At 38.4% G+C, this 15,182-nt stretch overlaps 1 protein-coding gene across 6 annotated transcripts in view; it reads right to left on the minus strand.

Annotated features, from left to right (window-relative positions):
* Cacnb2 (calcium voltage-gated channel auxiliary subunit beta 2) overlaps nt 1-15,182 on the minus strand; it is a 359,301-nt gene that overhangs the window by 265,277 nt on the left and 78,842 nt on the right. The gene's annotated exons all lie outside the window — the stretch shown is intronic.

Consider the following 15,182-nt stretch of genomic DNA (forward strand, 5'->3'; position numbering starts at 1 on the left):
TCAAAACTCACAGGGAGAAAAATGCTGACATGCACTTTGCAGAGTCAGTATAGTTTCTACCTGAATGTGTACGACAGCTTTCTACATGTAATCATATGGAGTATTAGAAATCATGTTTTTCAGGGCATTTACAGTCACTGGCACATAGGAATTGGGAAATTAGTAAAATGGTCCTCATTTTACTTTTGAAATGACTTCTGCTAAAATGTAAAATTTTGATGTCTAAAATGCATTGTTAAATTCAATGTTGATATTCTCTAAGACTCTCAACAAGTAAACCACACATCTGTGACTCCAAAATGTGGTAGTTTAAATGGAATGGCCCCATAGGCTCATATATATGGAGGCTTAGTCATTAGGGAATGGTGATATTTGATAGGTATTAGAAGGTGTGGCCTTGTTGGAGGAAGTGTGTCACTGTGGACGTAGGCTTTGAAGTTTCAAATGTTCTCTCTCTCTCTCTCTCTCTCTCTCTCTCTCTCTCTCTCTCTCTCTCCTGCTACCTACTGATCTAGATGTAGAACTCTCAGCTCTCAGTTTCTTCTCCAGAACTATGTCTGCCTGCATGCTGCCATGCTTCCCACCATGATGACTATGGGATAAACCTCTGAAACTGTAAGCCAGTCCCAATTAAATGTTTTCCTTTATAAGAGCTGCTATGGTCATGGTGTCTCCTCACAGCAGTAGAAGCCCTGAGACAAAAATGAACTATCTTTCTCTATCTCTCTTTTTTTTAATGGGATTTTTAAAATTCCTGGAATGTCTTGTGAGGATGGAAGAAAACCATTGTAAAGTTCACTGAAGCAAGTACTTCAGGTACTGAACACAGACACAAGTGGGCAGAAACAAGTGGTTTTCTTGACTGAGAGCTTTAAACAGGCAGCAACTTCCACCCATCACCATGGAATTACTTAAGTCTCCCTAGTGACTTACCACTGTGGTGTGTGACTTGGTTCCTAAAGTGAGGAAACAGAGTCTAAGATGCAATGACATGTGAAGGACACATTGTTCACATGTGATGGAGTTTGTGCTCAGCTCAAAGTCCCAGGATATCAAAGCACAAAAATCCTTATGCAAAGATCCCCAAGACAACTCTGGTGGGTTGTCACCAGTGTGGTATCTATGGGAATTCCCCCGTAAGAGGCAAGGTTACTCTTTACACAGGTAACCTACACTGTTTGATTCAGGTAGTGAGGATTCTTATGAACCACGTGTTTTATTTTTCAGCTTGATTAAATATCTTACCAGGAATGCCAAGGGTCTACATTGCTGTTGGCATATAGAGATTTTGTGTATTTAGTTTGGTATATTCCAAAAATAGGCTCTTTACAGAAAAAACAACCCTATTGTTTTTAGATGTAGTGTAATGTTCGATGTTTACTGAAAACACAGCAATGCAATAATGACAAATTTGAAAATATCAAAAAATTTACTTCACATGCAACCTCAGAGGTTTCTTGCATATTTTGAAATAATTTTTATCACCTTTACTTCCCTGTACTTATATATACAAATAAGGTCGGTTTATTGATATACTCTTATGGTTCATATAAACTGTTTATATATGCTAATTCTTTATATTTCTACAAGTTTTTCATGACACTTGTTTCCATTTGACTTGTTTTGTTGAGGTATAACATTTTAAAATAGCTATCAACTTCTACCTTTTCTCTGTGCTTTTTTTACATGTGTATCACGTGATGTGTGTGTGTGTGTGTATGAGTGTGTGAGTGTGTGTGTGTGTACAGGAGTTGGTTCTGGGGGTTGAACTCTAGTTGCCAGACTTGCACAGTAAACACTAAGCAAGTTTGTCTGCTGAGCCATTACACTGGCCTGTGACTATTCCTCTAGAAACTTTCTAATTTTTCCATTATTCTTATAAATGAACATCTTAAATTCTTCCTGTGCTTTGTTGAATGTCTAATGCTGTTTTCAAATCATGTTATCTTTAACTCTTTAATTAGTTTTGACACAAAATATATATCTAATTTTAAGTTAATTAGTTAATTAATTATACTGCTATAATTTTATACTATCAAATAATTAATGCTCTATTGTTTCACTATATGCGCTATTATATTTTGCATACAGTGAAGGCCAAAAGAGATTTCAATTTATATAAAAGGGTAGTCTTTTTTATGTGTTTATTCTAGAGTGCATCTGCTTCATTTATTGTTACATACATGAGTGAATTTAAATCTAATGTGCATTAGATATGAGTGTTGAATATTGATATTCTCCAATATAAATTTAAATATAGTTTGTTCCTGAATATTCTATTTATTGTTATTTCAATATTAATACAAAGACCCATCTTTTTGTTTGGCATATTTCTGTTTCAAAATATAACTTCGAAGCTCATTTTAGCCAACAATTACTGTTTTTACAAATATTTCAAAAGTAATTTCTCTGACTTTTCTTGGAGAGATGGCTCAGTGATTAAGAGAATTTTCTGTATTTCCAGAGAACCCACGTTCTATTCCTAGCAACCATATCACCAGTTGCAGGGCTCCAACACCCTCTTCTAGACTCAAAGAACATTGGTACTAATGCACGCACATATCCACATATATACACATGTGAACATAATTAAGAATGTAAAAACCCAAATCCTTTTTAAAATATGCTATAAAGACTGAAAATTTACTGAAATTTGATATAAATAAAAATAATTACAAGAACATTTATCTTCCCAGGTTAACCTTAAAATTGAATTAGCTTTAGAAAGATATAGTGTAGTTAAGGGGACAAATTCCTCTTTGGGTTTTAACCTCAACTATACAAGTTGGTGTGTAAGTTTTATCTAAGTGATACTTGGAGAGCTGGAACACTAGGGAAGGAGATGCTTACGTGGGGAGGGAGTTGGGAAGAGAGGAGAAATGAGGACACTCTAGGAGATGATTAACCAATGTGAAGGGTGTCTGAAAAGCCATGTGGTGGCTGACGACCTGGGTATCTTACAACCTGGCCAAAAAGTATAAACAGAGGAGATAGCAGAACACATGTGATATGGAAGAAGGGGTAAATCTGGTAGTGAGGTTTAAGTGGAGACGGAGATGAGGATGGAGGGACTTGACAGAAGAATATGTAAAGAGCAATTTAACCAACCCTAAGGATTTATGAAAAAGCCTTACGGAAGCACACTAGTTTGAAAAATGACTACAAAATGCTTTTAATAATCTATTTAAAAGATTTAGTTTTTAATTACATGTACACATATGTGTTTGTGTGTGGTTATGTGCACTTGAGTCCAGGTATCTACAGAAGCCAGCAGACAGTACTGGGTCACCTGGAGCTGGAGTTAGAGTCAGTTGTAAGCCATCTGGTGAATATTCTGGGAACTGAACTGGGGACTTCTGGAAGAACACCCCGAAACCTTTGAACCATCTCTCCAACTCCGTACATTTTAAAAAGAAGTTTGAATGGAGGTACTCTACATGGTGGACAATGCAAGACATGGGTTATTAAATGAAAATAATAGGATACCTCCCTATAAGTTTTCAGTCAAAGAAACCTCTGCAACCTGCAAAAGCAACACCTATATGTCACTGCTCTTTGTTACCTACCGTAAGTAGAGAGTAAGACTTTAGATCTGAAGACACTATACACTTTGTCTACAGGAAATAAAAAAAAATCAATCTTGAATATATTAGGAAGATACTTCCCTGCTGGTTAGCTAGCTTTCACAGGGTTGGGAAGTACCATGCAGACTGCTGAGTAAAAAAAATACATCAATTGTCTTATCCAGGAGTAAACCCTGCAAGCTGCAGTCTTGACCTACCATAGAGGATACATGTACTGGTAGAATAATGGGATGACTTTTGGGGAGGGTAATTAGCATCTTTTTGAACATTTTATGTGTATGAATGTTTTGCCTGCATGATTGTATGTATACCATGTATGCCTGGTACCTGAAAGTAAAAAGAGGGCACAGTATCCCGTGGAACTAGAGTTACAGATGGTTGTGAGACTCCATGTGTGCCTTAGTTATGGTTTTATTGCTGTGAAGAGACACTATGACCATGGCAACCCTTATAATGGACAACATTTAATTGGGGACACTCACTCGGTGTGAATTTATTGTTGTAGCTGATAAGGTCAAGGGGTAGTAGTTATCTAAAATGCAAAAGGAGTATGCCTGGCTGTCAGCAGAGGTTCAGTCCATTATTATCATGGTGGCAAGCATAGCAGTGTCCAGGCAGACATGGTGCTGGAGAAGGAGCTGATCTTGATCTGAAGGTCACTAGGAGAAGAGTACTATCTTCCAGGCAGCTAGGAGGACAGTTTCTCAAAGCTCACTGCTACAGTGACTCCAACAAGGCCACACCTCCTAACAGTTCCCCTCTGTATGAGTGAGTGGTATATTTGAGCATATTCAAACCACGACAATGTAGGTACTAGGAACAGAACCCAGGTCCCCTGCAAGGTATCAAGTGCTCTTACATGCTGAACCATTTCTCAAACCTCACTTTCTGACTGGATCTGAGCCATGTTCTATGGACAATGATTCACTCCTAGACTGTACACTTAGGTCTTTATTGGTTGTTGGCTTTTTATTTTAATTGGTTTGATTCCTGGATATAAGGAGAAAAGAAGACAGTTATCAAAGATGACTTGCAGACTATTTGGTTTCTATAACCATACTGAGAAGAGAAATACCTTTTTCTGCAAGACAGAGACAGAAGGGAACATTTTGAGAGAGGTATGGTCACAGTTCAGTTTGGGATGCATAAAATCTGAAGTGTCTAAGAAACTCAAGAAGAGATGTAAAGACATGTAGGATTTGGTCCCATATGAAAGACTGTAATGATCCATCTGCTTTTTCTCTTCCTGGCTTCACTTTCTCAGCACAGACACATTTCTAAAATCTAAAATTGGGCAGGACTCCTTCAGAGTGTGTCTGCGGGGAAGCTTAAGCCTCTATCCACATAAGACTTTAATCAAAGGCTGGGCTGTGTTCTACACATGGATTTAAAAACAACTTAGTTATTTGAGTCACTGTGAAGTGTTTGCAACACATCGTTTGGATTGTAGACTAATATTGTCCAAGAGACACTCAAGTAGAACCAAACGAAATGTCAGGGAGAATGTGTTTGTAGGCATTTTTTTTCTAATTTCAATAAAAATACAGTATGTGTTGTGTTCCTTCAAAGCACAAACCATTTCCATCCTTCCAGTCATTCAACTTTTTATGAAAATATTGCAAAATATGAACTATGAGGCATTTAGCCCCTCCCATAAATTAATTTCCAACATTCTTTTCATAAGAGGCTACATGGAGGCCATGTGAGCTGGATATGATAGTTTATGCATGCCTGGAATCCCAATATTGAGGAGGCTGACCCAGGAGAAACACTTCACATTCAATGTCAGCCTGTGTAACATCACAAAGTCCAGGCCAACCTAGGCTAAAGAGTCAGACACTGTCTTTTTAAAAATTCCAAATCATTCACCACTAACTCACTTACTCAGTGTGAATTTATTGTTGCAGCTGATAAGGTCAAGTGGTAGTAGCTATCTAAAATGCAAGAGGAATATGCATGGGTGTCAACTATGTACATCCTAGAAAGGATTCCAGGTTTCAGAATCTATATGTCTTTCTTGAAAATAGAAGAAAAGGTTAAGATTTGCGAATAGATGAGATTAAACTATAAAATTTTGTAGAAGAGCTAAAATGGAAGATTTATGTGTTTTTAGAACACTTTCTTCTTTTAAAGCTACATTTATTTTTAAAAAAACATTGTTTAGATAGGACGGTAATTTCATTCAACAGTCATATATATTCCACTTAAAGAAGCTCATCTTTCCAGTGGTTTAAAGCCAAGCTCTTTGTTAGTCATGTTGCTGCCACTAGGTGGCAGGCTTTGCTAAAGAATATTGCAGCCATTTTCAGAATTTTTTTTCATTATTTTTTCCCCCCTCTGAATCAATGCTTAATCAAAGCATTTAAATTAAAGCCTCCACAAATCTTAAAATATTTCCCAAGAGGTTACATTACCTTTGTAATTAAAAAGCAAACTCACGGTTTCACAAGCATGAATTTTAGACAGAATCTAATTGGGTCTCTTTCGTGTTTAAGCATCCATAGACCAAATGCAGTAGGGGGTTTGGTGGTACATGCATTAATAGCAGACAGGCTCATGCTCAGGTCTCTGCCATCTCCTCCCTTAGTCCTTTTCTACTCTGTTCTGCAGGGTGGCTGTACCGTTATCTGAATCAAGCTCTCTGGCACATATTAAAACATTCATGCAGAAATTTGAAATCCCTACAATTTTATGTTAATTCACTAATGAGACAGTATTGAAGTCTATTTATTTTAAATGATTCTTTAAGACATCCAAATGACCTGTTGCTCAGTGAGGAACAGCACAGGTCATTATTGCTTTCGGCCACCCACCATAACTAGATGGAAAGACCTTATTGCTGAAAACATCACACACCTTTGTTGTAGGACATAGGGAAAAGTCTTGAACTAATGAAGAAACTCTCCCTGCTGGCTAAACTTCATACTGCTGCTAGATGCTATCCAAGCTATTGGGGGAGAAAAGACATAAATGGCCATATCCAGCACTGAATCCTGCATACTTCAGTCCCAAAATATCCAAGTCAGTTGTGGCCATTGGTGCATTGTAGCATGATGGTGATTATGTGGGTAACCAACTACCTTTCGATTGGATTTTAGAACTGTTCCACAGGAGGGAATTCATGTACCTCTAAGGAGGGAACTGTAAGGCTAGTGGAAAGCACATGGCTGGGGATATCATAGGCCCTAGTGGGTAACCTCTTGGTGTTTGTTTCACTAAATGGTCACGCTTTCAAGCTACCTCCACCGTATTTATGTTTAAATCCATAGATCTGTGTAGATCTGTGCTTTTTTTTCCAATACTGATTCAAAACGTTTCTTTCCGCAGTGGGTAGTGGATGATGCAGAGATTCACTAGTCAGATCGCTGAGTAATGTGTGCCCACCTGTGCATGAGTTGTCTATATCAATCTCCCAGCCTTGGGGAATGTCATTAAAGAGGAGGAGAGAAATATTTTTAAGAGATAGAGATTTGAGGGGACTGTCACAAAACAGTGTCTCTTGGACATAATGGAGCCATTGCACAGATGAAGTACCAGTGGCTATGGTTGTCATTGGAGACATGCAGGATATCAAGGTCATCAAATGTTCAGTACTGGTCAAGGAGGAGAATAATAAGGACCTACCCCAGATAAGAAGCTACTGACAGTTGAAAGAGGTTGAAGAAAAGAAGTCAATGTTTTTTGAGGATGTGGTCTATAACAGGTTGCCCATGGTCCAGTGGATGGTCCTACACCTTTTGCATACGGTCAATACTAATTAGATTCAGTGCAGGGAGTGGGGAGTAAGTATGAGAAAAAGAATAAGACTGGACATGAAGAGAAGGACACAGGATGATGAGGTGGATGGGTCCTGGGAGGAATTGAAGTGGTGCAGTGGGAGATGAATAAGATCAATATACTTTGTATATGTACATGAAATTTAAAAAATATTATTAAAAATAAGTAAAATGGTTCTTTAAGAAAGTACAGCCATCAGATCCTGGTATCAGAATACACTCTAAACTAGTATCTCTTTGTGTAAACCTCATTAGAGAAGGTTCTTTGTCCAGTGAACAAGAGTTAATGTAGAAATTCACAACTGGTGTAGAGAATCTGTATCTTTGGAGTGCTCAGAAAAAAAAAATTACACCTCTCCCCAGGGCTTAGGGACTATTTCGGAAGAGGCCAGAAAGATTGTAAAATTTACACGTCAGAGAAGACTGGAGCAAATCAGTGTCTTTGGAACATGATAGGATCATTGAGCTGGCAGCAGCCATTGGTTACTCATACAAGATTTGTACAAGGTGAAGCCAGTCAACATTCTAGCACAGAGTAGGAGGAGATTCATGAGCCCCTGCCCTAACAGAGGAATAATGGACATTTATGGCTTCTGGAGCACAGCAGAAGAGTCAGTTTCCTTTAAAAGTGTAGCTCCTGGTAGGTTGACTATGATTAAGTGGATGGCTCTATACCCAGAAATGTATTGACAGTAAAAATTAGCATCCAGGAATTATAAAAACACAAAACAAGGACACAGAGTTGGAGGTATAGAGAGGCGGGGGTGGATCTTGGAGGAGCTAGGGGAAGGAATCATGGGTACATATTTATCAACATGCATTGTATGAAATAATTATAAATCTTACAATATTGGGGATTTCTGTCTTTTGTTTTTGTTTGCTTCATGGGAAGTGGGAACTATATTTGAAAACTGTGGAAGCATCGTTAATCACATAAGGAGAAAAATCAAGTAACTATATAGGTTTGTCATAATAAAATGAGGCCTGAAAACCCACAACAAAGTAGATCCCAAGACTCTGGTTTTCTACACTGTACTTGAGGTGCAATTTTATGACATCTTGGATTAAGGGCTATCAGAATCTCTGGTTTTGTTCAGATATAGCTAGATTATAATTGGAAGGATTTCATGAAATGGTGTCAAGAATCTGAAAATCCAGACTCTAATCGTGGTTTGAATTCAAGCATACAATACGCCAATTGTGAAGTTGTGTCTGGGGTGGATATGGGAGCCATAGAATGTCAAATGCAATGAGGAAAAATGTAGAAAATAGTCCTGTATTTTCCATCCTAGAATCAGCCCTCTTTCTAGCTGGAAGATTTTCAGAGGTCTAGACGAGTCAATCCAAACCAGGAGATTCTGCCAGCGGAGGGCGAGCATGGGGCTACAGGAACAAACCATCATGAAAGACTCTGTGCATCAAGGCCAGACTTTGTTGTATAGCACAAGATGGCCTTACCTGCTCACTTTTGACCATCATCACTGGTTACAACCCCACTGTGCCTTCAGACACACCACAGTACCCTAAAATCCCAGCACAAATGCTTCAGTAGTGTTTGTAAACTCACACATATTAAAGGCTTGGTACTCAGTAAAATTCCAATATGATATGGTGAAATCTCCAAGAGGTAAGATCTAGAAAGACACCCTAAGATCTTTGTGGTGTCTGGGGGATAGCAGGATCTCACTTCCTTCGTCTTTTCTCTTTTTCTTCTAGACCATGAAGTGACAAGTTCTGTTCTGCTATACACTTCTGTGAGATGAATTATTTTGGCACAGGGCCAAAAGCTATGAGGCTTGAGATCTCTAAGTCTGTGAGTCAAAACAAACCTGTTGACCTAATGTGATTACCTCTAAGATATATGATACAGTAATAGAAATTTGATTAACATGGGCATACCACTCCACCATGGGCCCAACCTCCTTTCTGAGCAGCTCTTGGCTCTCTAGTTCCTATCCTTGGCCATCTACTACCTACACAACTCTTTCAAGGCCAAGCCTTCATTCAGATAAATCTACCTGTGCTTATTTCTAGGAAACAGTGACACTAATAGGTGCCATAGGATGAGAGGATTAAGGCAATAAAAAAATCTTTCTTCCACTGTCTTGAAGGTCAAAGTTCCACATCTAAGAGTCAACAGAGCCATGGTCTCTCTGAAGCACCAGAGAAGGATCTATTTTATGCCTTTCTAAGCTCTTGGTTTTTTATTTTTTTTTGGTAATCTTTAAAGATCATGAGCTGCAAGTTCTACTAATCCACTGTCCTTTCCATCCCTACATGGCCTGCTTCTTTATATCTGTGTCACTATTTTCTTTTCTGATAAAGGCATAAGTCATACTGAACAGGTCTCACCTTCATCAAGAGCAACCTCTTCTTAATTTGATTTCCTCTGCAAAACTATCTTTCTCCAATAGGTCTCACTTACAGCTATCCATGATGAGAAGTAAAGAACATGCAATTCAACTCACACTATCTTGCCTCTTTCTACTTCTTGCTCCCTACCCCATGTTCTCCAGTACTAGCTAGTAGATCAATAACAGTGCTGATCACATTGAAGGCAGGTACCACACACTTATCTCTGGGCCTGTGGATGAACACAACTTGTAGTTTTATCTAGAATTAACCCTACTCCCCAGCATTTCCCCTAGACATGAGCTATTGTCTGATGACAATAATCCCTCAAAGAAGCCCCTCTATTAAAGGAAGTTTTAGGTCACAAAATTCTGGGTAAGTGTAGAAGAAGGGTGGTATATGCTTGGATCACTGAAACATTCTCTAAGGTGTTAGTAGATTCAGGGTAAGTGCAGAGAGTGGGTAGGTTGTGAACCATACCTGGTTCCATGGGGAGATATTTTTGTGTGTATGTGACAGTACAAACATGTCTCATTAGATAGTATGCCTTTTACGTCATTTCTAGGCCAACCCCATACTACTACATATTTTCTATAATTTTATTCATGAATCCTGAGTCTTCTTTCAAGCCTTTGCAGAACGGTGGCTCTTTACTCCAGAAGGAAACTATTAGACAGTGCTGGAGGCATAGATAACAATATATAAGATTCCAACACTGTTCCCTGATGATCTTGGAACAAGGGAGGGGAGAGCGTGCCCTCCTGAGATAGGGAATATGGATCCATCAGTAACAAGGTCAGGCTCTGAGCTAGAAGTCTATGCTCCATGGACAGGCACTGTCTTAGATCTTTGGTGTATCTTAGTCCTGGGGAATAAAAATCACCTTGGGCTCACAGTCTTATGCTCACAGAACAGGATTCTTCTAAGCTCTGAGCAGGAAGATATTGGCAAGATGGAGAATATGATGATGAGCAATTATGATGTTCCATGTGTGGTTGAGACACTTGCTGACTCTCATAAGCACTTGCTGGCCATGTTCAATACACCAGAGGAGACAGCAAGAGGAGAAACAGATGTCTTAGACTGACATTCATTTCAAAATTTATTTTTAAATGTGATTTGTTGTAATAAATGTGAACCTAATCTGACAAACCTGCCTGTTTTAATTTTTGTGTACCACAAAGCACCTAGTCTAGTAATTCTTCTACACACAATGGAAACTGAAAAGATGCCTGCTAATGCTAGCTAGCATGCTTAACACACTCAGCACAATGCCTGCATGTTAGACCTTGACATATTTGGCTATTCAAATAATGGTATTGAAAGATCTTCTTCAAACCACAAATTTTTCAGAGCCCATGATCAAATTCTTAATTCTCAGTATAATTGTTTAAGGATCTTATTTCTTTGTAACTCAGTGAAAAGAAAGCTAGAAAAGGAGTAGTTGAGAAAACAGATATTTGCACGGGAAGCTAGCTCCTAAGATTCTAATACCTGTGAATTTTAAAAACAATAAACAAGACATTGGAAGTAAAGGTCACTAAACACATAAAAATAGCAACATTGCTAACTAATTAAAAGACTTAAGAACACCATGCTTAAGTGCAAACTCTAGTGCAGGAAGTAAAGATGATAATCCTCAGAACTGGAGGCCATGCTGGTAGGATCTCTAAACTGATGTCAGTCTCTCATCAGTGTTTGGGTCACCAACATGGAAGCCATAGACCAATATGGTTTCCAGAGCTTGCTACACTATCTAAAATAATGATACAATGTTTTTACTGTATCCATTGAAAAGAATTTTAATATTTTTTAAAAGGACCAGTAAGACAGCTCAGCAGATGAGTTACCTTTGTAAATGTGTAACCTGAGTTCAGTCTCTGGATTCCACAGTGAAAGGAGAGAATAGACTCCTATCTCCATGTGCACAGTGTGGCACAAGTACCAATGAGTGTACATGTATGTGCCCATGTGTATATGTGTCTGTGCACATGCACACATAGGTAGGTGAGCATGTGCACACATACACACTTAATAAAATAATAAATATTTAATTATTTCTTTTCAAAAGTTATTAATACTCATACAAAGCATATTTCAAGATGCCTCTTAGGCAGTTGGCTATGTCAGGATGAAGCTGAACCTCCCCTTCCCTGATACCAGCTGTCAGAAAATCACTGAATTGGATGACGAAGGCAAGCTTCGTACATTCTATGAGAAGCGCATAGCCACACAAGTAGCTGCTAATGCTCTGTGTTAAGAGTGGAAGGGCTGTTTGGTCCAGATCAGTGGTGGGAAATGACAAACAAGGTTTTCTCATGAAGCAAAGCATTTCGACCCATGGCAGAGTGCACCTGCTGTTGAGTAATGGACATCCTTGTTATAGACCAAGGAGAACTACAGAGAGGAACTGCAAGGCTGTTCATGGATGCATTGTGGATGCCAATCTGAGTGTTCTCAATGTGGTTATTATTTAAAAAAAAAAGGAGAGAAGGCTATTCTGACAGATACTACTGTTCCTTGTTTGTTGGGATCTAAAAGAGCTAGTAGAATCCAAAAGCTGTTTAATCTCTCTAAAGAAGATGATGTTCACAAATATGTTGTCAGAAAGGTGTTAAACAAAGAAGGAAAGAAGCCCAGGACCAATGCACCCAAGATTTAGTCTTGGTACTCCATAGGTCTTACAACACTAATGCAGATGAACTGTTCTGAAGAAACAATGTACTTAAATAAACCCGAGGTGACTGCAGAATATGCTATACTTTTGATTCAGAGGGTCAGCCCATTATCATCAAGGTTGGAAGCATGGTAGCATCCAGGTAGGCATGGCATGGGTGCATCTTGACCTGACTGCATTCAGGAAAAGACTGACATCCAGGCAGCTAGAAGGAGGGTATCAAAGCCCACCCCCACAGTGACACACTTCTTCCAACAAGGTCACACCCACTCCAACAAGGCTGCACCTATGTACACAACCACTGGTTTGAAGGTACAAGAGCATGATGTGACTTGTTCCTGCCCTGGATTCCTCCCCGTGGTAAGTTGTAGCTCATGTAGAAGGATGTGATCCCTGAGGACGTTAAGTTAGAGAGCTTTCTCTCCATGTGGTAAAGCAGTATGAGATCAAGACACTTGGCTCTGTGATATTAAAGACTCCTCTGAGATCTAAGCATCTGGGGTCCTGTAGGAAAGGCCTGCTTCGGTTAATCACTTATAGACATTGTCAAGAGAAAAAAAGTCTTACTGACTTGAAGTTTTTGTCCTTCTTGTGACTATCATTTGTCCTGCTAATGTCTTTAAGTCTCAAAAAGCTATCATATTGCTCACAAATGCACAAATGTTACCACAAAAATCATACATTATTGTATGACACTTTATTTCCTATCATGCCTCTGTCAGTAAACCATTATTTAATATGTTCCTTATAATAGGAAATTGATATTTATTTATTTATTTATTTATTTATTTATTTGGTATATATCACACAGATATAAAACACACACACACACACACACACACACACACACACACACACCACAAACTCAGGAAGAATGGGACAGAGGGAAAGATGAGGGATAAAGGTAAAACAAGACAGAAGCTGCTTTCTCCACAAGATGGGGCTCAATTTTACATTATTTCAGAAATGTTCACTGTCGATTTAAGACCTTTTAAAACACTTTAGTTGCTTTTTAATAGCAATTCCATTTGGGAAGTTACTATTCATAAAGCCATGGTGTGTGTTTTTTTTTTTGTGTGTGTGTGTGTGTGTACAATGCTGCAGTCTAAAAGCAGTGAACTTTGAACTATACAAACAGTGATGCCCAAAATTCCTGGTGGTGAGTGTCAGGATGAATGAGTGGCGGTCCTGTGGACCACAAGCAGTGACTCTGGTGATAATAACTGCTGTGTCTGACAAGGTGTGCCGGATGAGCAACAGCTCTTAAGAGCTTCCTATGCTTTGTGTTTTACAAAGTGATTTCTTGTTTGAAGACTAAGGACATTCCATGCTAGAAATGCATTTATCTAAACTAATGCTGTTTCTAACTCTATTGAGGTCAATCTAATTTTCAATTTTCCCAACCACAAAAAACCAGAAACAATCACAAATTTCTCCCTAAAAATGCTTCAATAACCTGACTGTAACACTAGCCATTGCTACCACATTCCCATGGATGCCTTTATACAGAAACATATTTATAGTTAAGAATTAAGAAAATTCATCATAAAAACTCTTTTAAACAAAAAATGTAACAATACCTACAAAGGAATTTATTTCAAAAACCCATTATTAATACTTTAATATTGACTACATTTTTTACATTGCCAAATATTTTATCATCATAAAAATGTAAATACATTCCTTAAATAGTGTTGATAGCTTACCAAGGAAAACTAAAAACATGTTGAAAAGTAGATTTTCTATTTGCTTTGTAGAGCACTACTTTGAACTATTTAACTCTGTGAACTTTCAAAAATCCCACATTCAACTTGGCTGGGTACATATCTGTGGCCTAATAAGACTAATTTTAGATCTCTGCTATTTTCCCAAGCAGAAATACAACTGGAGTTTTGAACTTCTGCCTGAACCCCAAAATACTGAAATAACTGTCTTGTTTTCTAAGAATAAACAAATACAATGACATAACTAGATTTGTGGTTTGGTCTGAAGGTTGGCAATGCCCAATCTCCCTTTCTTCAGGAATGCACAAGTATTACTCAGACTACAGTCAGTGAACCTTCATTAGATGGGCCTCTTGGGAGCATTTTAGATCTGTTACAACTGTATCATAGGTAAGATTGCACCTGTGGCAGCCCCTTGTAAATGTCAAACATTATAACTGTGAGATATAAAGTATATACTACAAAGTAGATAGCTATATCGGGATCTGAAATGTTACCCAGGGTACTATCTATTAAAGGTTCCATGACAGAAATTCATCATATTCTCCTATGCCTTTTGTTTTGCTAACAGGTTCTTTGCTTCAGTACTAAAGTCTTAACATGCTACTGTAGTGGAGGAAATAAGAGGTGAAATCAACTTGGAAAATGTTTATGGATGGGCTTCCATTCCAATGAATACTGTGACACCCTGACCCTCCATCCTCCTCTCCCTTTGTTTACTGGTTGCCAGGCATTGACTGGCTGTATTCTATGTGTGCCTAGCATGCTATGTTGCCTCCTCAATGACCCAAAGGCAATGGACCATAGTGATAATAATCTGAAAACTCAAACATTGAGTGCAGGCACACTTTCTTCTTTTTAAGTTGATATATTTCAGGAATTTGTTACAGTTACATAAAACCAATGGAGCATCCATTCAATCAGTGCTTCATTGTGTTAATTCATTTGATCATTTGAGAAGGTATTCATAGCTCTTAAGAAGAGATGGGTAGTATGGCTCCCAAGTAACACACATGCATGGACACACAGAGAAAGAGAGAGAGAGAGGGAGAGGGAGAGGGAGAGGGAG

Source organism: Grammomys surdaster, unplaced genomic scaffold (genome assembly GCF_004785775.1).
Source record: "Grammomys surdaster isolate TR1022 unplaced genomic scaffold, NIH_TR_1.0 146, whole genome shotgun sequence".
Classification (NCBI taxonomy): domain Eukaryota; kingdom Metazoa; phylum Chordata; class Mammalia; order Rodentia; family Muridae; genus Grammomys; species Grammomys surdaster.